This window comes from Hylobates moloch, unplaced genomic scaffold (genome assembly GCF_009828535.3).
Source record: "Hylobates moloch isolate HMO894 unplaced genomic scaffold, HMol_V3 SCAFFOLD_14, whole genome shotgun sequence".
Classification (NCBI taxonomy): Eukaryota; Metazoa; Chordata; class Mammalia; order Primates; family Hylobatidae; genus Hylobates; species Hylobates moloch.
In genome coordinates, this window is record NW_026652289.1 from 9,614,125 (window position 1) to 9,627,790 (window position 13,666).

Sequence of the window (13,666 nt, forward strand, 5' to 3'; positions counted from 1 at the left end):
CATTCTTGGCTGGTGTATTAGTTCATTTTCATGCTGCTGTTAAAGACATACCTGAGACTGGGCAATTTACGAAGGAAAGAGATTTAATGGAGAACTCATAGTTCCATGTGGCTGGGGAAGCTTCACAATCATGGTGGAAAGCAAAGAGGAGCAAGTCATGTCTTACATGGATGGCGACAGGCAAAGAGAGAGCTTGTGCAGGGAAACTCCAATTTTTAAAACCATTAGATGTCTATCATGAGAACAACATGAGAAAGACCCAGCCCCATGATTCAGTTACCTCCCACTAGGTCCCTCCCACAACGCATGGGAATTCAAGCTGAGATTTGGGTGGGGACACAGCCAAACCATATTAGCTGGGCATAGTGGCTCACGCCTGTAATCCTAACACTTTGGGATGGCAGGGCAGGTGGATCACTTGAGGTCAGGAGCTCGAGACCAGCCTGGCCAACATGGTGAAACCCTGTCTCTACTAAAAATACAAAAATTAGCCTGGCATGGTGGTGCACACCTGTCATCTCAGCTACTTGGGAGGCTGAGGCAGGAGAATTGTGTGAAGCCGGGAGGCGGAGGTTGCAGTGAGCCAAGATTGTGCCACTGCACTCCAGCCTGGGCAAAAGAGTGAGACTCTATCTCAAAAAACAAAAAAATCCATTCTTGTCTAAACCCAGTAGTTCTCAACGTTGGCTGCATGTTAGAACTATCTGCACAGTTTTCTAGACCATCAGTTCTCAGACCACACCTCTCAGAGATCTGAATTAATTGGTCTAGGAGTGGGGCCCATTCATTAAGAATTTTTCAAAGCTTCCCAAGTGATCTAATATGTAGCCTGGGTTGAGAACATTTTCCTTCCTTTAGGTCAGATGGATTCAAGATTACATAGATGTTTTAGTAGTTGGGAAATATAAGTGTTTGGTTTTATAGTAGACAACTCATATTTTTATTACTATTTATGAATGCAAAGAAACTCTATCTATTAAAGCGTTAGTGGATAACACTGAAACCATGATATTTAAGGAAATATTGGCTCCTAAGGACATCCATGTCAAATACTGTACAATTTGCATTTGATTCTTACACACCCAACATTATTTGAAGTGAACACCATAAAAAGATCAGGAATGCTGATGAAGTGCAAAACAGTAGCTGTAAAGTTTACAAGATGTCTCAGTAACATGAAGCCTCTCAAGTGTTGTCTATGCACTAAAAGAAAGCAATCTAAGATATCCTTCCCTCGGAATATCCTTTTCATGGCTGAAAGTGAACTCTGCTAATTTCAGGACTGACCCCTAAGCATGCTACAGAGATGGCATAATGCTCTTGACCCCCTAGCTGGTCCAGTAGTATAATGTGATACCACATCAGACCTCAACGGGCATAAGAATAGTATTTCATGGGAACCAGCTTGCAGAAGAAAGGACCCTGTTCATTTCTGGGCCCTACCTCTTGCTAACTTTGTAATCTTGGACAAGTTACTAAACTCATCAAATCTGTTGTTTCCCAGTATGCACAATTCGGATAATAATTCTAAGGTTCATCTATTGTGGATGTTGGAGTTAACGTAGGTAAAAACATACTACTCCTCATGACGGTTCCCTCTAACTGCTTTTGGCTCGTTGTGGTGTGTTACAGAATATTCAAGAAAGAATAGCACCATTAACCCCTTCCATCCTGCTTCTTCCAACCTCTGCAAACTAGTGTGCAGGGTTTGGGCACTGGGTCTATGTTTAAACAATAGCTTAACGCCTTTTGGGTTCCTTGGATTTGATTTTTTTTTTTAATGGGCTTTTCAAATTCATAAGACTTTCCATCCAGTGTTTCCTTGTGGCCTAGTAACAAGATCCTAAAATACATTCACTTTTATCTCCCTTCTGCCATCAAAAACAACCCTTCTCGAGGGCCAGGGGCTGGCTGGGAGCCTGGAGGTGTGTTCAACCAGAGAAAACCATGGGCCCTTTAATTTAGGGCCAGGCTACTGAAAAGAGAGACTAACAGAGCCTCCCAGTCGCCACCCGTCACTGGGTTGAATGTGTGAGTTTGGAGTCAGGGGGTGGCGTACCTGTCAAAGCAGCAGACTATCTAGAAGAAAAACAGTAGGAAGGAGATCTTCAAGGAGGAAATTTAGGAGCTTTTGGGCTTGTTCCCTAAAGCCCATAAGTTCCAGTTCAGTTTCATAGTCTCAGGCCCAAATGTCCCATTGACTTCAGGGGGACCTCGTCTGTGCTCTTTGAATGTGACCCGCCCTAGGTCAGACGACCGTCTCCGTGTCCCAAAGGTCGGATTTTACCTGGTTTCTACCACTCACACTAGTGTAACCCAATCATGGTTTTACTTTTCTAAAAATAAATAAATAAATAAATAAATAAATAAAGTGAGATATTGACTGAAACTCCCATTAATAATGTATTTCAATGCCCTGCAGATGTGGCAATATAAACAAGCAGCTTTCTTTGCTCTTCATGTTGCTGATATAAACTGGGCAGATACATTTCATGCAAATGGGGCTTGACGTGGATGAAATCTTTCAGCCCTCAGATAAGCCATCATCCTTTTCTCTTCCAAGGCAGAGAAGGAAAGATGAGGGTGACATTGAAGGGTTCAGGATGTGGCAGGCCATCAGCCAGGCAGACAGCAATCACATCGCCGAGAAGACCTGCAGCCGAGCCGCGCCCCCCAGGTGTTAGCTGGGCCACCTTGGGCCGCTGATTTAAGCTCTCCAAGCTTGCTTTCTCATCATTAAATACGATCTAATCATACCCCCTGCGTAGAGTTCTGTGCAGATGAAATGAAATGATGTAAAGGGAGTGGCTGGCACAGTGATAGCGAGTCTTATTAAAATATAAGGTGGTGTCTATTTGAACTCAAAAGTAAACATGAAAAAGAATCGGCAACTTCCTACTGAAAGTGGGTTGACTTTGTAAAAAGAAAAGAAAATATGTAAGCAAAGAGGGAGCTAAAGAATGGAATGTATCAGCCGGGCGCGGTGACGTGCGTCTATAATCCCAGCACTTTGGGAGGCTGAGGCGGGTGGATCGCTTGAGGCAAGGAGTTCAAGATCAGCCTGACCAGCATGGCAAAACCTCATCTCTACTAAAAATACTAAAATTAGCCAGGCATGGTGGCACAAACCTGTGATCCCAGCTACTAGGGAGGTTGAAGCAGGAGAATTGCTTGAACCCGGGAGGTGGAGGTTGCAGTGAGCCGAGATTGCACCACTGCACTCCAGCCTGGGCAACAGAACAAGACTCTGTCTAAATTTAAAATAAAATTTAAAAAAAAATGAATGGAATGTATCTCCTTCCTGGGAAATTATCCTCCAGACCCTGTGGTTGGTCAGCGGGACGTGTCACTGTCCGAGGCATCACTGTTATTCGGGCTGCAGTAACAGGTCCGAGGCTGCAAAGTCTGAGGTGGCCTCGTGCCTAGCCTGACCTCAGGCGAGCTCCCGGCTGAGAGGGCGGGTACCAGGAAGCCCAACCCAGGCCTCCCAGTGTTTCATCTCATTGCCCACTCCCTGATTTCTGCTGGGTCTGGTGTTAGGCTCCGGGATATGGGGCCGTGTGCTAACTTGCCATAAACAGACTAAAAAGGGGGAACTTTGCAGCTAAGCCAAGTCAAACACCACATTGAAAACCTAGCCTGAGTTGCCCCAGGGTGTTTCCAAAAGCAAAGCAAACATTATAAATGAACAACATGCTCTAATTCTTCACCTCGCGGGACTCGCATTGGAAGACAGGTAGACTCTGTGTGCGCAGCCGGGGCAGGCTTCTGGGCCCAGTACTGCCCCGGGGTTGCTCCAGAGACGCCCTGATTTTCTCCACCAGCCCCATGATGTTGTGAAAATGTTGCTCGTCATCAGGAGATGACAGCAGCCCTGGTGGCAGCATTGATCATCTAAGGAGCAATAAATCCCTGCTGGCTTTGCCCAGCTGGCTCCATGAGCTAGAATACGTCACTCGATTTGTCTTTGGCTCTGTAGTCCAAGAATCAATATTTATTGTCTACGTGTCTAAATCAGTGAATCTCAACATCATAATGCATAAGAGTCACATGGATTGGAACAGGGGCTGACATAAAACCACAGATTCCTAACCTCCCCTCCTGAAATTCTGATTCGGTAGGTCTGGGTCGGGGCCCTGGTATGGACATTGGAAAAGCCCCCTGCAACAACTTTAGAGACTGTAAACACAGATAAGCCACTCTATTCTAATCTTGATCACTTTCTACTAATAGCCTAAATGCACTCAATCCTCCATTAATAACTCTCTGTAGGAACCCAGCCCATAAAACAAAAAGGCTGTGTGTATGCAGGTTTCAAGTAAAAACTTGGGAGGCTGAGGCAGGAGAATCGCTTGAACCTGGGAGGCAGAGGTTGCAGTGAGCTGAGATCACACCACTGCACTCCAGCCTGGGCGACAGAGCAAGACCGACAAACAAACAAACAAACCAAAACCTTGGAGAAAGCTGAAGGCAATGGCCCCATTCACATCAAAGTGCTGAAGGTCAGTTTCCTGCAGTTGCGGGGTTCATCGCCCCCGCCAAACCAGTGTGTGCTCTGGGCTTATTTCTTGAGTCCTGTGGTCAATGATATCATCTCTCTACTCCTCCTTCAATGAAATTTCCTAAGATGCGACCCCAGAAAGGTTACCCTTCTGTCATATCAGTGATTGTCACGTGCCCTGAAACTGGCCAAATTAGAAAATAAAGGTGCTTCATCCAGGTGGATGGAGTGCAAGAGGGCACCCCCATCTGGGTGGCTGAATTACAAAAAGTACCCTTGCTGAGCGAACCACCTAGAAGAAAGGGACAGGTTCTTGGCACCTCAGGCAGGGATCAAGCCTTGGTTGAATTTCAGTCCCCATGAGGGCCCCTCAGCGGCCACCTTCATGCAGGGCTGATGGTGTCCAGACAAACGCAGCCAGTGGGGCCCAAACCTGAACCGAGACTGGTTTTCCCGTGTCTGTACTGGAGCCGAAGGCCAGCTGAGAGGTGCCCCCACCTTTCTGTAGGCTGCTGTCTGCCACAGCCAGATCCTATATGCATTTTTTCCGGGGTGGAGGGGAAGAGAGCTTAGCCATTGGTCCTCCCAGTTCCACGTCCCCATCGCCTGCAACAGTGCTCAGTTTATAGAGGCTTATACTCACAACAAGTCTGCTGATATTAAGTGCATGTATCCAATCTGAGACTGGAAATCTCCCATTTTATTCAAACAACCTGCTGCCATGCAAGTATTTTTCCCACCAGTTGGTCTACTGGTCTTTCACAGCTAAATCCAGACAAGAGATGTAAAATACAAGTTCGTATAGATCTCCCAGGACCAGAGAAAATGCATTATTAGTAGTATTATTTTACTTTTTTTCTTCTGTCTCCACTCACAATTGTCCCGGCTCACAAATGCATCTTCCTGTCTGGGCGCAGTGGCTCATGCCTATAATCCCAGCACTTTGGGAGGCCAAGGCAGGTGGACCGCCTGAGGTCAGGAGTTCGACACCAGCCTGGCCAATATGACAAAACCCTGTCTCTACTAAGAATACAAAAATTAGCTGGGCATGGTGGTGGGTGCCTGTAATCCCAGCTACTCATGAGGCTGAGACAGGAGAATCGCTTGAACCCAGGAGGTGGAGGTTGCAGAGAGCCAAGATTGCGCCACTGCACTCCAGCCTGGGCAACAGAGCAAAACTCCATCTCAAAAAAAAAAAAAAAAAGCATCTTCCTCTCCCTGACAACAGTGTCACCCTGTGCTGCACCACCAGTGGCCAAGACACATTTCAGTGGCTGAGACTGAGACTGAAGAGCTAAGGAAAGTAGCAAAGGAAATTAAACCACAGCCCTCACGGGGCAGCCCCCACGGGTGCCCCCACCCAGCCCCCCCGAATAACACTAAAGCCACCGGCCAAGGACCAGGAGTGCGGCTCCTAACTCATTGCTTTGAGGGTGGATCACGCAGGTGTCTTAAGGTGGTTGGGACCTGGACGGGGGCAGAAGGCGGCAGTGACAGATGTGACCTGTGGACAGGAATGGTGTCTTGGCTAAACGGCGATGAAATAAGGAGTGATTTCTGGGCTTCGTTCCCGCGTTCCCGGGCTTAGGTCAGGCCTTTAAGATGATTTGTGCAAAACCTTTGAAGTTGGATATTTTCTCAGCTCGTTTGGGGCCTGCTGGACTTTGCTGAAAGATAAGAGTTATTGGAGATATGAAAGATCCATTTGAAAGGAAGGGAAAAGAAAACAGACCCTGAGCCCCTTCCTGTTGGAAAGCAAAGAGAGTCTGTGTGCGTGTGCCTGCCGCCTGCCTGCCTGCCTCCCTCCCTCCCTCCCTTCTTTCCTTCCTTCCTTCCTTCCTTCCTTCCTTCCTTCCTTCCTTCCTTCCTTCCTTCCTTCCTTCCTTCCTCCTTTCCTTCCTTCCTTCCTTCCTCCCTTCCTTCCTCCTTTCCTTCCTTCCTTCCTCTGCTTTCTTCTCCATTGGCTGGGAGGGTATCCTTCCTTCCTTCCTTCTTTCCTTCCTTCCTTCTTTCCTTCTTTCCTTCCTTCCTTTCCTTCCTTCCTTCCTTCCTTCCTTCCTCCCTTCCTTCCTCCTTTCCTTCCTTCCTTCCTCTGCTTTCTTCTCCATTGGCTGGGAGGGTATCCCGAGTGATTTGCAAGCATTTGCTCTCAGGGGTCCATGTCATCTGATTTAGACTAGGAAGAGGGAGCAGGGGATGCTCTTGTGCCTAAATCTCCCGCCTGGTTCTAAATTTGGAGGAATTTGTGCCTAGAAGAAAGGCTTCTAAATCATTTCAGATAGAGCGCAGGCTCTAGAAACCCTGAATTTTTATTTTTTTTTGAAACAAGGTCTCACTCTGTCTCCCTAATTGGAGTGCAGTGGTGTGATCATGGCTCACTGCAGCCTCAACCTCCTGGGCTCAAGAGATCCTTCCACCTCAGCCTCCCAAGTACCTGGGACCACAGGTGTGCACCACCATGCCCAGCTAATTTTTGTATTTTTTTGTAGAGATGGGGTTTCACTATGTTGCCCAGGCTGATCTCAAACTCCTGGACTCAAATGATCCTCCTTCCTCAGCCTCCCAAAGTGCTGGAATTACAGGCATTTTGGGAGCCACTGCACCTGGCAGAAACCCTGATTTTTATAACACAGTATATTAGCATCCTAGGGCAGCTGTAACAAAGTACTTCAAATTTGGTGGCTTAAAACAACTGAAATTTACTCCCAGTTCTGGAAGCCAGAATTCTGAAATCAAGGTGCCAAGAGGACCATGCTGTCTCTGAAGCGCTAGAGAAGAAGGCTTCCTTGCCCCTTCCAACTTCCAGTGGGGCCTGGCCATCCCCGGCATTCCCTGCCCTACAGCTGCAACCTCCACCTCAGTCTTCACATAGCCCTCTTCCCCCTGTGTCTCCTCTGCTCTTATAAGAACACCAGTGGCATTGATGTAGGACCCACCCTAATCTACTGTGACCTCATCTTAACTCATTACACCTACAGCCCTACTTCCAAATAAGGTCACGTTCTGAGGTTCTCAGTGGACAAGAACTTTGTGGGGTAAGAACACTCTCTAACTCAGTGCATGGGTTGTAAAATCACCTTTGCTTCTTAGCCTGTGGGCTGGGGGCTGTAGCCCCAAGCTCCAGGCTGTCAGGAGGGAAGCTGCTGCTTGAATTGCTCATTGTAAACATCAGCATCTGCATTGATCAAATGTGCATGGCAGCACCTGCTTTTTTGATTAAGTCAGTATGATTTCCTGAGATTCCAGAACTCAAATGGGCAGCAAAAGATTTCAAATTCCCTTTTCCATAACTGAATATGATTTCTGTCTCAAGCCTTTATCCCACCCCATAATGGAGTTCTTAAACTTGACAATTAAACAAAGTTCAGTCAATTCAGGATACACTTGATCCAATCAGACTTTCTGGTTCCCCTTTATTTATTTATTTTTCTGAGATGGAGTTTCACGCTTGTTGCCCAGGCTGGAGTGCAATGGCACGATCTCGGCTCACAGCAACCTCCGCCTCCCGGGTTCAAACGATTCTCCTGCCTCAGCCTCTTGAGTAGCTGCGGTTACAGGTGTCCACCACCACGCCCAGCCAATTTTTGTATTTTTTAGTAGAGAAGGGGTTTCACCATGTTGGCCAGGCTAGTCTCAAACTCCTAACTTCAGGTGATCCACCAGCCTCGGCCTCCCAAAGGGCTGGGATTACAGGCGTGAGCCACCGTGCCGGGCCTCTGGTTCCCCTTTCTGTGTGTGGGGATTTGTTCCTCCACCTAGGAAACTCAGGTAACAGCAGGCATCTGAGGGAAGTTTGGGAACATCCAGGCCTCCTGTGTGGTCCTCGTCTGGATACAGATGTCCACGGGGATGCACAGGAAGACCTGTGGTCTCGAGCAGAATCATTGTATTCATCTGCCAAGAATGTTGGCACAAAGTTCCACAGACAGGGCGGCTTAAACAACAGGCATTTATTGTCTCACAGTTCTGGATGCTGGAAGTCCGAGATCAAGGCACCCACAGGGTGGGTTTCTCCTGAGGCCCCCTCCCTGGCTTATAGATGCTGTCTTGTCCTTGTGCCTTCCCAGGGTCATCCCCGTGCATGTGCCTGTGTCCTCATCTCCCCTTCCTGGGAGGACACCAATCCGACTGGGTCAGGGCCCACCCATACGAACTCATTTTAACTTAATCGCCTCTTTATATACTCCATCTCCAAATACAGCCACATTCTAAGGCACTGGGGGCCAGGACTTCAACACAGAAATTTGGGAGGGACACAGCTCAGCCCCTAACAATCATCTTTTCATGCCAAGGCAGTAACAGCTCAGATTCACTCGAACATGCCAGTGTGCAGGGACCACAAAGCTTCTTTAGTTCTCCTCCTCGTGAGACGCTCTCCCACGGGCATCCCAGGGGACTTTTAATCTGTTAGGAATATCCTCTCAGCCCTGTCTGTTGGAAACAAGCTTCTTTGATTGAAATGGGCCTTATTAGGTAAATATTTGTTTGTAGATTCCACTCTCGTCAGTCCTGTTTCGCTCTTCCCTGGCATCATATCCTACATGGCGACCAGTGTGCGGGAAATCTCACAGTCCCCCTGGGAGAGGGGATGGTCTCCTGGTCTGTGCCAGAGGCTAGTCTGACATGAGCCTCTGCTGCCCAGCAGGTATCCACCCAGCACGGGTGGGCTCTTTGCGAATCCAGTTGATGTCCCTGCAGATCCTGAGGTCCTGCTCTTGGGGGCTCTCACGTGTGACCAAGTCCACCATAGTGATCCCCCCAAGATCTAGTGGGATCCCCACCCCATCCTGGCCAAAGTGGGCTCTTGGCATCCACTGGCTCCCAGCCACTCTGTACCTGCTTTGGGAACACATGAGGATTCCGGGTCCCCTCCACACCATGGAGGAGATGAAGGCTGTCAGGAATCCTAGCGTGTGCTCATCCATCCCACCTTCCTTCAGCCACGTGTGTCCCTTCAATACCTACCCACACTCCCATACTGAGATGGGGCCTCCTCCAATGATTCCAAGCAGGGGGCAGAAAAAAAGCCCATTTTGTGGAGGCTCCCGCTCCACAATGTTAGCTGCGGGAGAGACTGTGGCAAGTATGTGGCCTCTAGGCTCCCCTTCCTCTCCCTCCCTTCTCCTCCTCATGCCCCAGGACTGGAAGAACTGAGCTTCCCTTGCTCCTTGAAGCCGACACTGGCATGCAATGTCGTGAGTTTTCTGGATTATAAGAACCTCAAAGATCAGACCTGCCGGCCTAGGTCTTTATATGGTAATTGAAGCTAAAGGAACCTTGAAGATTATCTCTGACCAATGCCTGGCTTACAAGAACACTGTCCTGCTGAGAACATAAAAACCTATGTTATTAGAACCCACATTAAGAAAGCTTAATGTGTCTTGCCAATTTCTCCTCCGTGCCCTGCCTCCCAGGGAAGGCAAAAGAGCAGCCCTCTCTACTCACAGACCCCAGCTCAGGACTCCTCTGGTGACACCCCCATCTGTGGGGTGGACCCAGAGACCAGGGCAGGACGAGAGCCCCTCTCAGAGCCCCTCGCAGCTGCTTTCGGGGAGGCTGCCCTTTTACCTCCTTGAGTCCAGGAGTCTCGACCTCCTCCCAGGGAGGCAGAAAAACAAACCGGTAAACAAAACACGGGCTCAACAATATCCTCTCAGGGTTGGTTCTGTCCTGCTCTTGGACTTCAATGCCTGACTTAAAGGCCAAGAGTTTGAGAGGCTTCTTTGCGATCTTGTCTGACCTGTCTCTCCCCACAAAGACATGGTGGCTCAGAGCTCCCAGGCAGAAAGGGGGACTCTGAGGGCTTCCTCCTACAGAGAACGTCATTCTCTCACAGCTCCAGAGGCTGGAAATCCAAAATCAAGGTGCTGGCAGGGCCACGACCCTCTAAAGGCTCTAAGGGAGGCCCCTTCCTTGCTGGTCCCAGGCCCTGGTGGCTCCAAGTCTCCTTGGCCTTCCCTGGTTCGTAGTCGCATCATCCCCATCTCTGCCTCTGTCGTCACGTGGCTGTCTTCCCTCTTCCGTCCTATCCTCTTTTTGTTAAGGACAGCAGCCATTGGATTTAGGACCAGTATAACTTCATCTTTACTTTTTGTGTTTGTTTGTTTTGGTTTGGTTTGGTTGTTTTTTGTTTGTTTGTTTGTTTGTTTTTTGTTGTTTTTTTTTTGAGACAAGGTCTTGCTCTGTCACCCAGGCTGGAGTGCAGTGGCACAATCACTGCTCACTGCAACCTCCACCTCCCCGGCTCAAGAGATCCTCCCACTTCAGCCTCCCAAGTAGCTGGGATTACAGTTGCTCACCACCATGCCCTGCAGCTAATTTTTGCATTTTTTGTAGAGATAGAGTTTTGTCACGTTGCCCAGGCTGGTCTCGAACTACCAACCTCAAGCAGTCTTCCCGCCTCAACCTCCCAAAGTGCTGGGATTACAGGCATGAGCCACCGCACTCAGCCACATCTTAACTTAATCACACCCATAAAGACTCTATTTCCAAGGAAGGTCATAGTCTGAGGTTCTGGGCGGATATGAGTTTTGCAGGGACACTATTCAACCCACGTCAAGGACTCCTCACTTAATGCATCATGATACTGTTCTTACTCCAGTGGTGAGACCCCAGCCCAGAGTGGGTGCTTGGGAAGAGAGGCGGCCTGTCCACATGCACCTGTCCTCCCAACATGCACCATATTTACTGGGAAAGCTGTACAGCCTCACACATGACCTTCAGTAGTCCCCGGCCTCCTACGGTCGCCAGGCCCGAGGCATGTACTCCAGGCTCCCGACTTTCCTGACACAGCCCCACCATTCTCCGGATCTTTTATGACCATTTGCTTATTTGCTTATACCCCTCCTTGTTCCAAAAAGGATTTCAGGCAGATGGTTTTTATTACCAGGCTAAATGAACACAGCGAGATCCTGTAGCAAATACAGTCTTCTCAGCAAACATCAATTTCCATGAAGCCAACATGAAAAGACCCAAAAAGTACTCGGAAATTAAAATGATCGTGTTAAGCTTGACATCAGGCCCCCTTTCTCATTTTCGTTGACTCGCTGACACATGCTACGTTCCTCGCCGTTTTGCTTTTGAAAGCTTTGTGTGTTGCTTCTTGTTTTCTGGTAACCCCTTTATGGAAGAGGCCCCCAGCTGGGAAGAGAGGTTCTTGAGGTTATTAGGAGCTGAACACAGTGAGTAAGTGCCTTGTTTTAGGGCGCAAACCTTAGGAAAGAGACTGTGAGTGAAGTTCGTCAGGGTATCTGGGGATCCTAGTTCCTGCACCAGAGCTGAGCCCTTTAATCACATTGACCCTAATTAGTTTGCTGGGGTGAGGGTTGAACCATTGACTCATGTTTTGTACTAAAAGCAACGGAGGAGATGCAGCCTCCCAAGTTAACGTGATACAAATGAAGGCCTTTCTCTGGCCTTTGGAAAGGTTTGGCTTTGCTGCTGCCAAAAGTCATTTTGAGAAAACAATGTGTGTGTGTCCAGGGATGTGTGTGTGTGTGTGTCTATGCACTTGCATGTGTGTGCCCACACGTGTTGGCGCATGTGCACGTTGATGCATATCTGAATATGTTCATGTGTTTGGGAGGAGCAGAAAGCAGAAGCGGTGAGGAGGGTGCAAGCAAACCTGGTTCCATGTGTATCAAACTGAACAGTCAGAGAAAGGCCGAGGTGGGAGGGTCTCTTGAGGCCAGGAGTTCGAGACCAGCCTCGGCAACATAGAGAGACCCCATCTCTACAAAAAATTATAAGTAAAAAAAATTTTTTGGCCAGGATTGGTGGCTTACACCTGTAATCCCAGCACTTTGGGAGGCCGAGGCAGGTGGATCACTTGAGGTCAGGAGTTTGAAAGCAGCCTGGCCAACATGGTTAAACCCCGTCTCTACCAGAAATACAAAAATTAGCCAGGCATGGTGTCAGGCGCCTGTAATCCCAGCTACTCTGGAGGCTGAAGCAGGAGAATCACTTGAACCCAGGAGGCAGAGGTTGCAGTGAGCCAAGATCACACCACTGCACTCCAGCCTGGGTGACAGAGTGAGACTCTGTCTCAAAAAAAAAAATAAAAATAAAAAATAAAAAAAAAAAAACTGAACTAGCAGACATGGTGGTTCGCACCTGTAGTCCCAGCTCTTTGGGAGGCTGAGGCAGGAGGATCTCTTGAGCCCAGGAGCTCAGGGCTGTGGTGACCCATGATCAAGCCACTGCACTCCAGCCTGGGCAACAGGGCAAGATCCTGCCTCTAAAAATTAAATTAACAAAGTCAAATAGAATAAAATAAAACAGAGCATTCTTCTCCCTGTGGGAGGGGATCTGATGATATCTGAGTGTCTCTGGAGCCTCTGACTTCCTCATCTCTAGACTGCCTGGTCCGTGGCAGTCTAGAGAAGTGCTTCCAGCCAGGCCGCAGCAAAGTCATCCTGATCCCTCAGCCATAAGAGATACAGCTGGGCCTGGGAGTGGAGAAAAAGACCTTGCAGAAAACTGTGTTTGAGATTCACACTTGTTCATTCAAGGGCTCCTGGTTGAGGGCTCAGTGCTCATCACAGCTGCCTCCTCTGACGGCTTGAGGGAGGGTTGGTGGCTCTGGCTGGCTACTGGGGGAGGAAAGAACTTGGGGTTTGGATGGGAGGCCCAGGTGAGGCCCGGATCTTCCTATGGCCAGTCGTGAGGACTGGACGTGATGCCTGGCAGTGATAACAGCTCCCTCGCAGTCAATGGCAAGACTAAATAACAGTCTATGCAGACGTGCTTAGGAAATTCTAAGGTCCGAGGCAGGCCAGAGGGTCAGGTTAAGAGAGAAGCAACTAGGTGGCATCCAGGACAGGTCTGGCCTTTGTCCAGAGTGGGAGTGGATGACTCTGCCATCGTCCCCGGACCCCCACCAGGCCCTGCCGTCAGCTACTCAGCTGCCCCGTCCTGTGAGAGCCGAGCCCCTGTCCAGGCTGGGGAGGCCTTCCCACAGCACACCCTGGAGAAGAGGACACTGCAGGAAGCTGCATGTGTTGTGGCCCAAAATCCTGACTGTTGCTCATCCTCCTGGGGTGGGCATGGATCAAGATTTGCCATTGGTGTCTCAGCATCAGCTGGAACTGAGAAAGGAGGGAGGTGTTGTGTTGATTAATATCTGAGAACATTTATTCCAATAAAACTCCTTACTCCTAAACAAGT

At 48.8% G+C, this 13,666-nt stretch overlaps 1 long non-coding RNA gene across 1 annotated transcript in view; it reads right to left on the minus strand.

Annotated features, from left to right (window-relative positions):
- Positions 1–5,180: 5,180 nt before the first annotated feature.
- Positions 5,181–13,666, minus strand: part of LOC131381168 (uncharacterized) — a 67,287-nt gene continuing 58,801 nt past the window's right edge. Inside the window, exon 3 of the long non-coding RNA XR_009209691.1 lies at positions 5,181–6,168. This is a non-coding gene — a long non-coding RNA (uncharacterized LOC131381168). The remainder of the gene's footprint in view (positions 6,169–13,666) is intronic.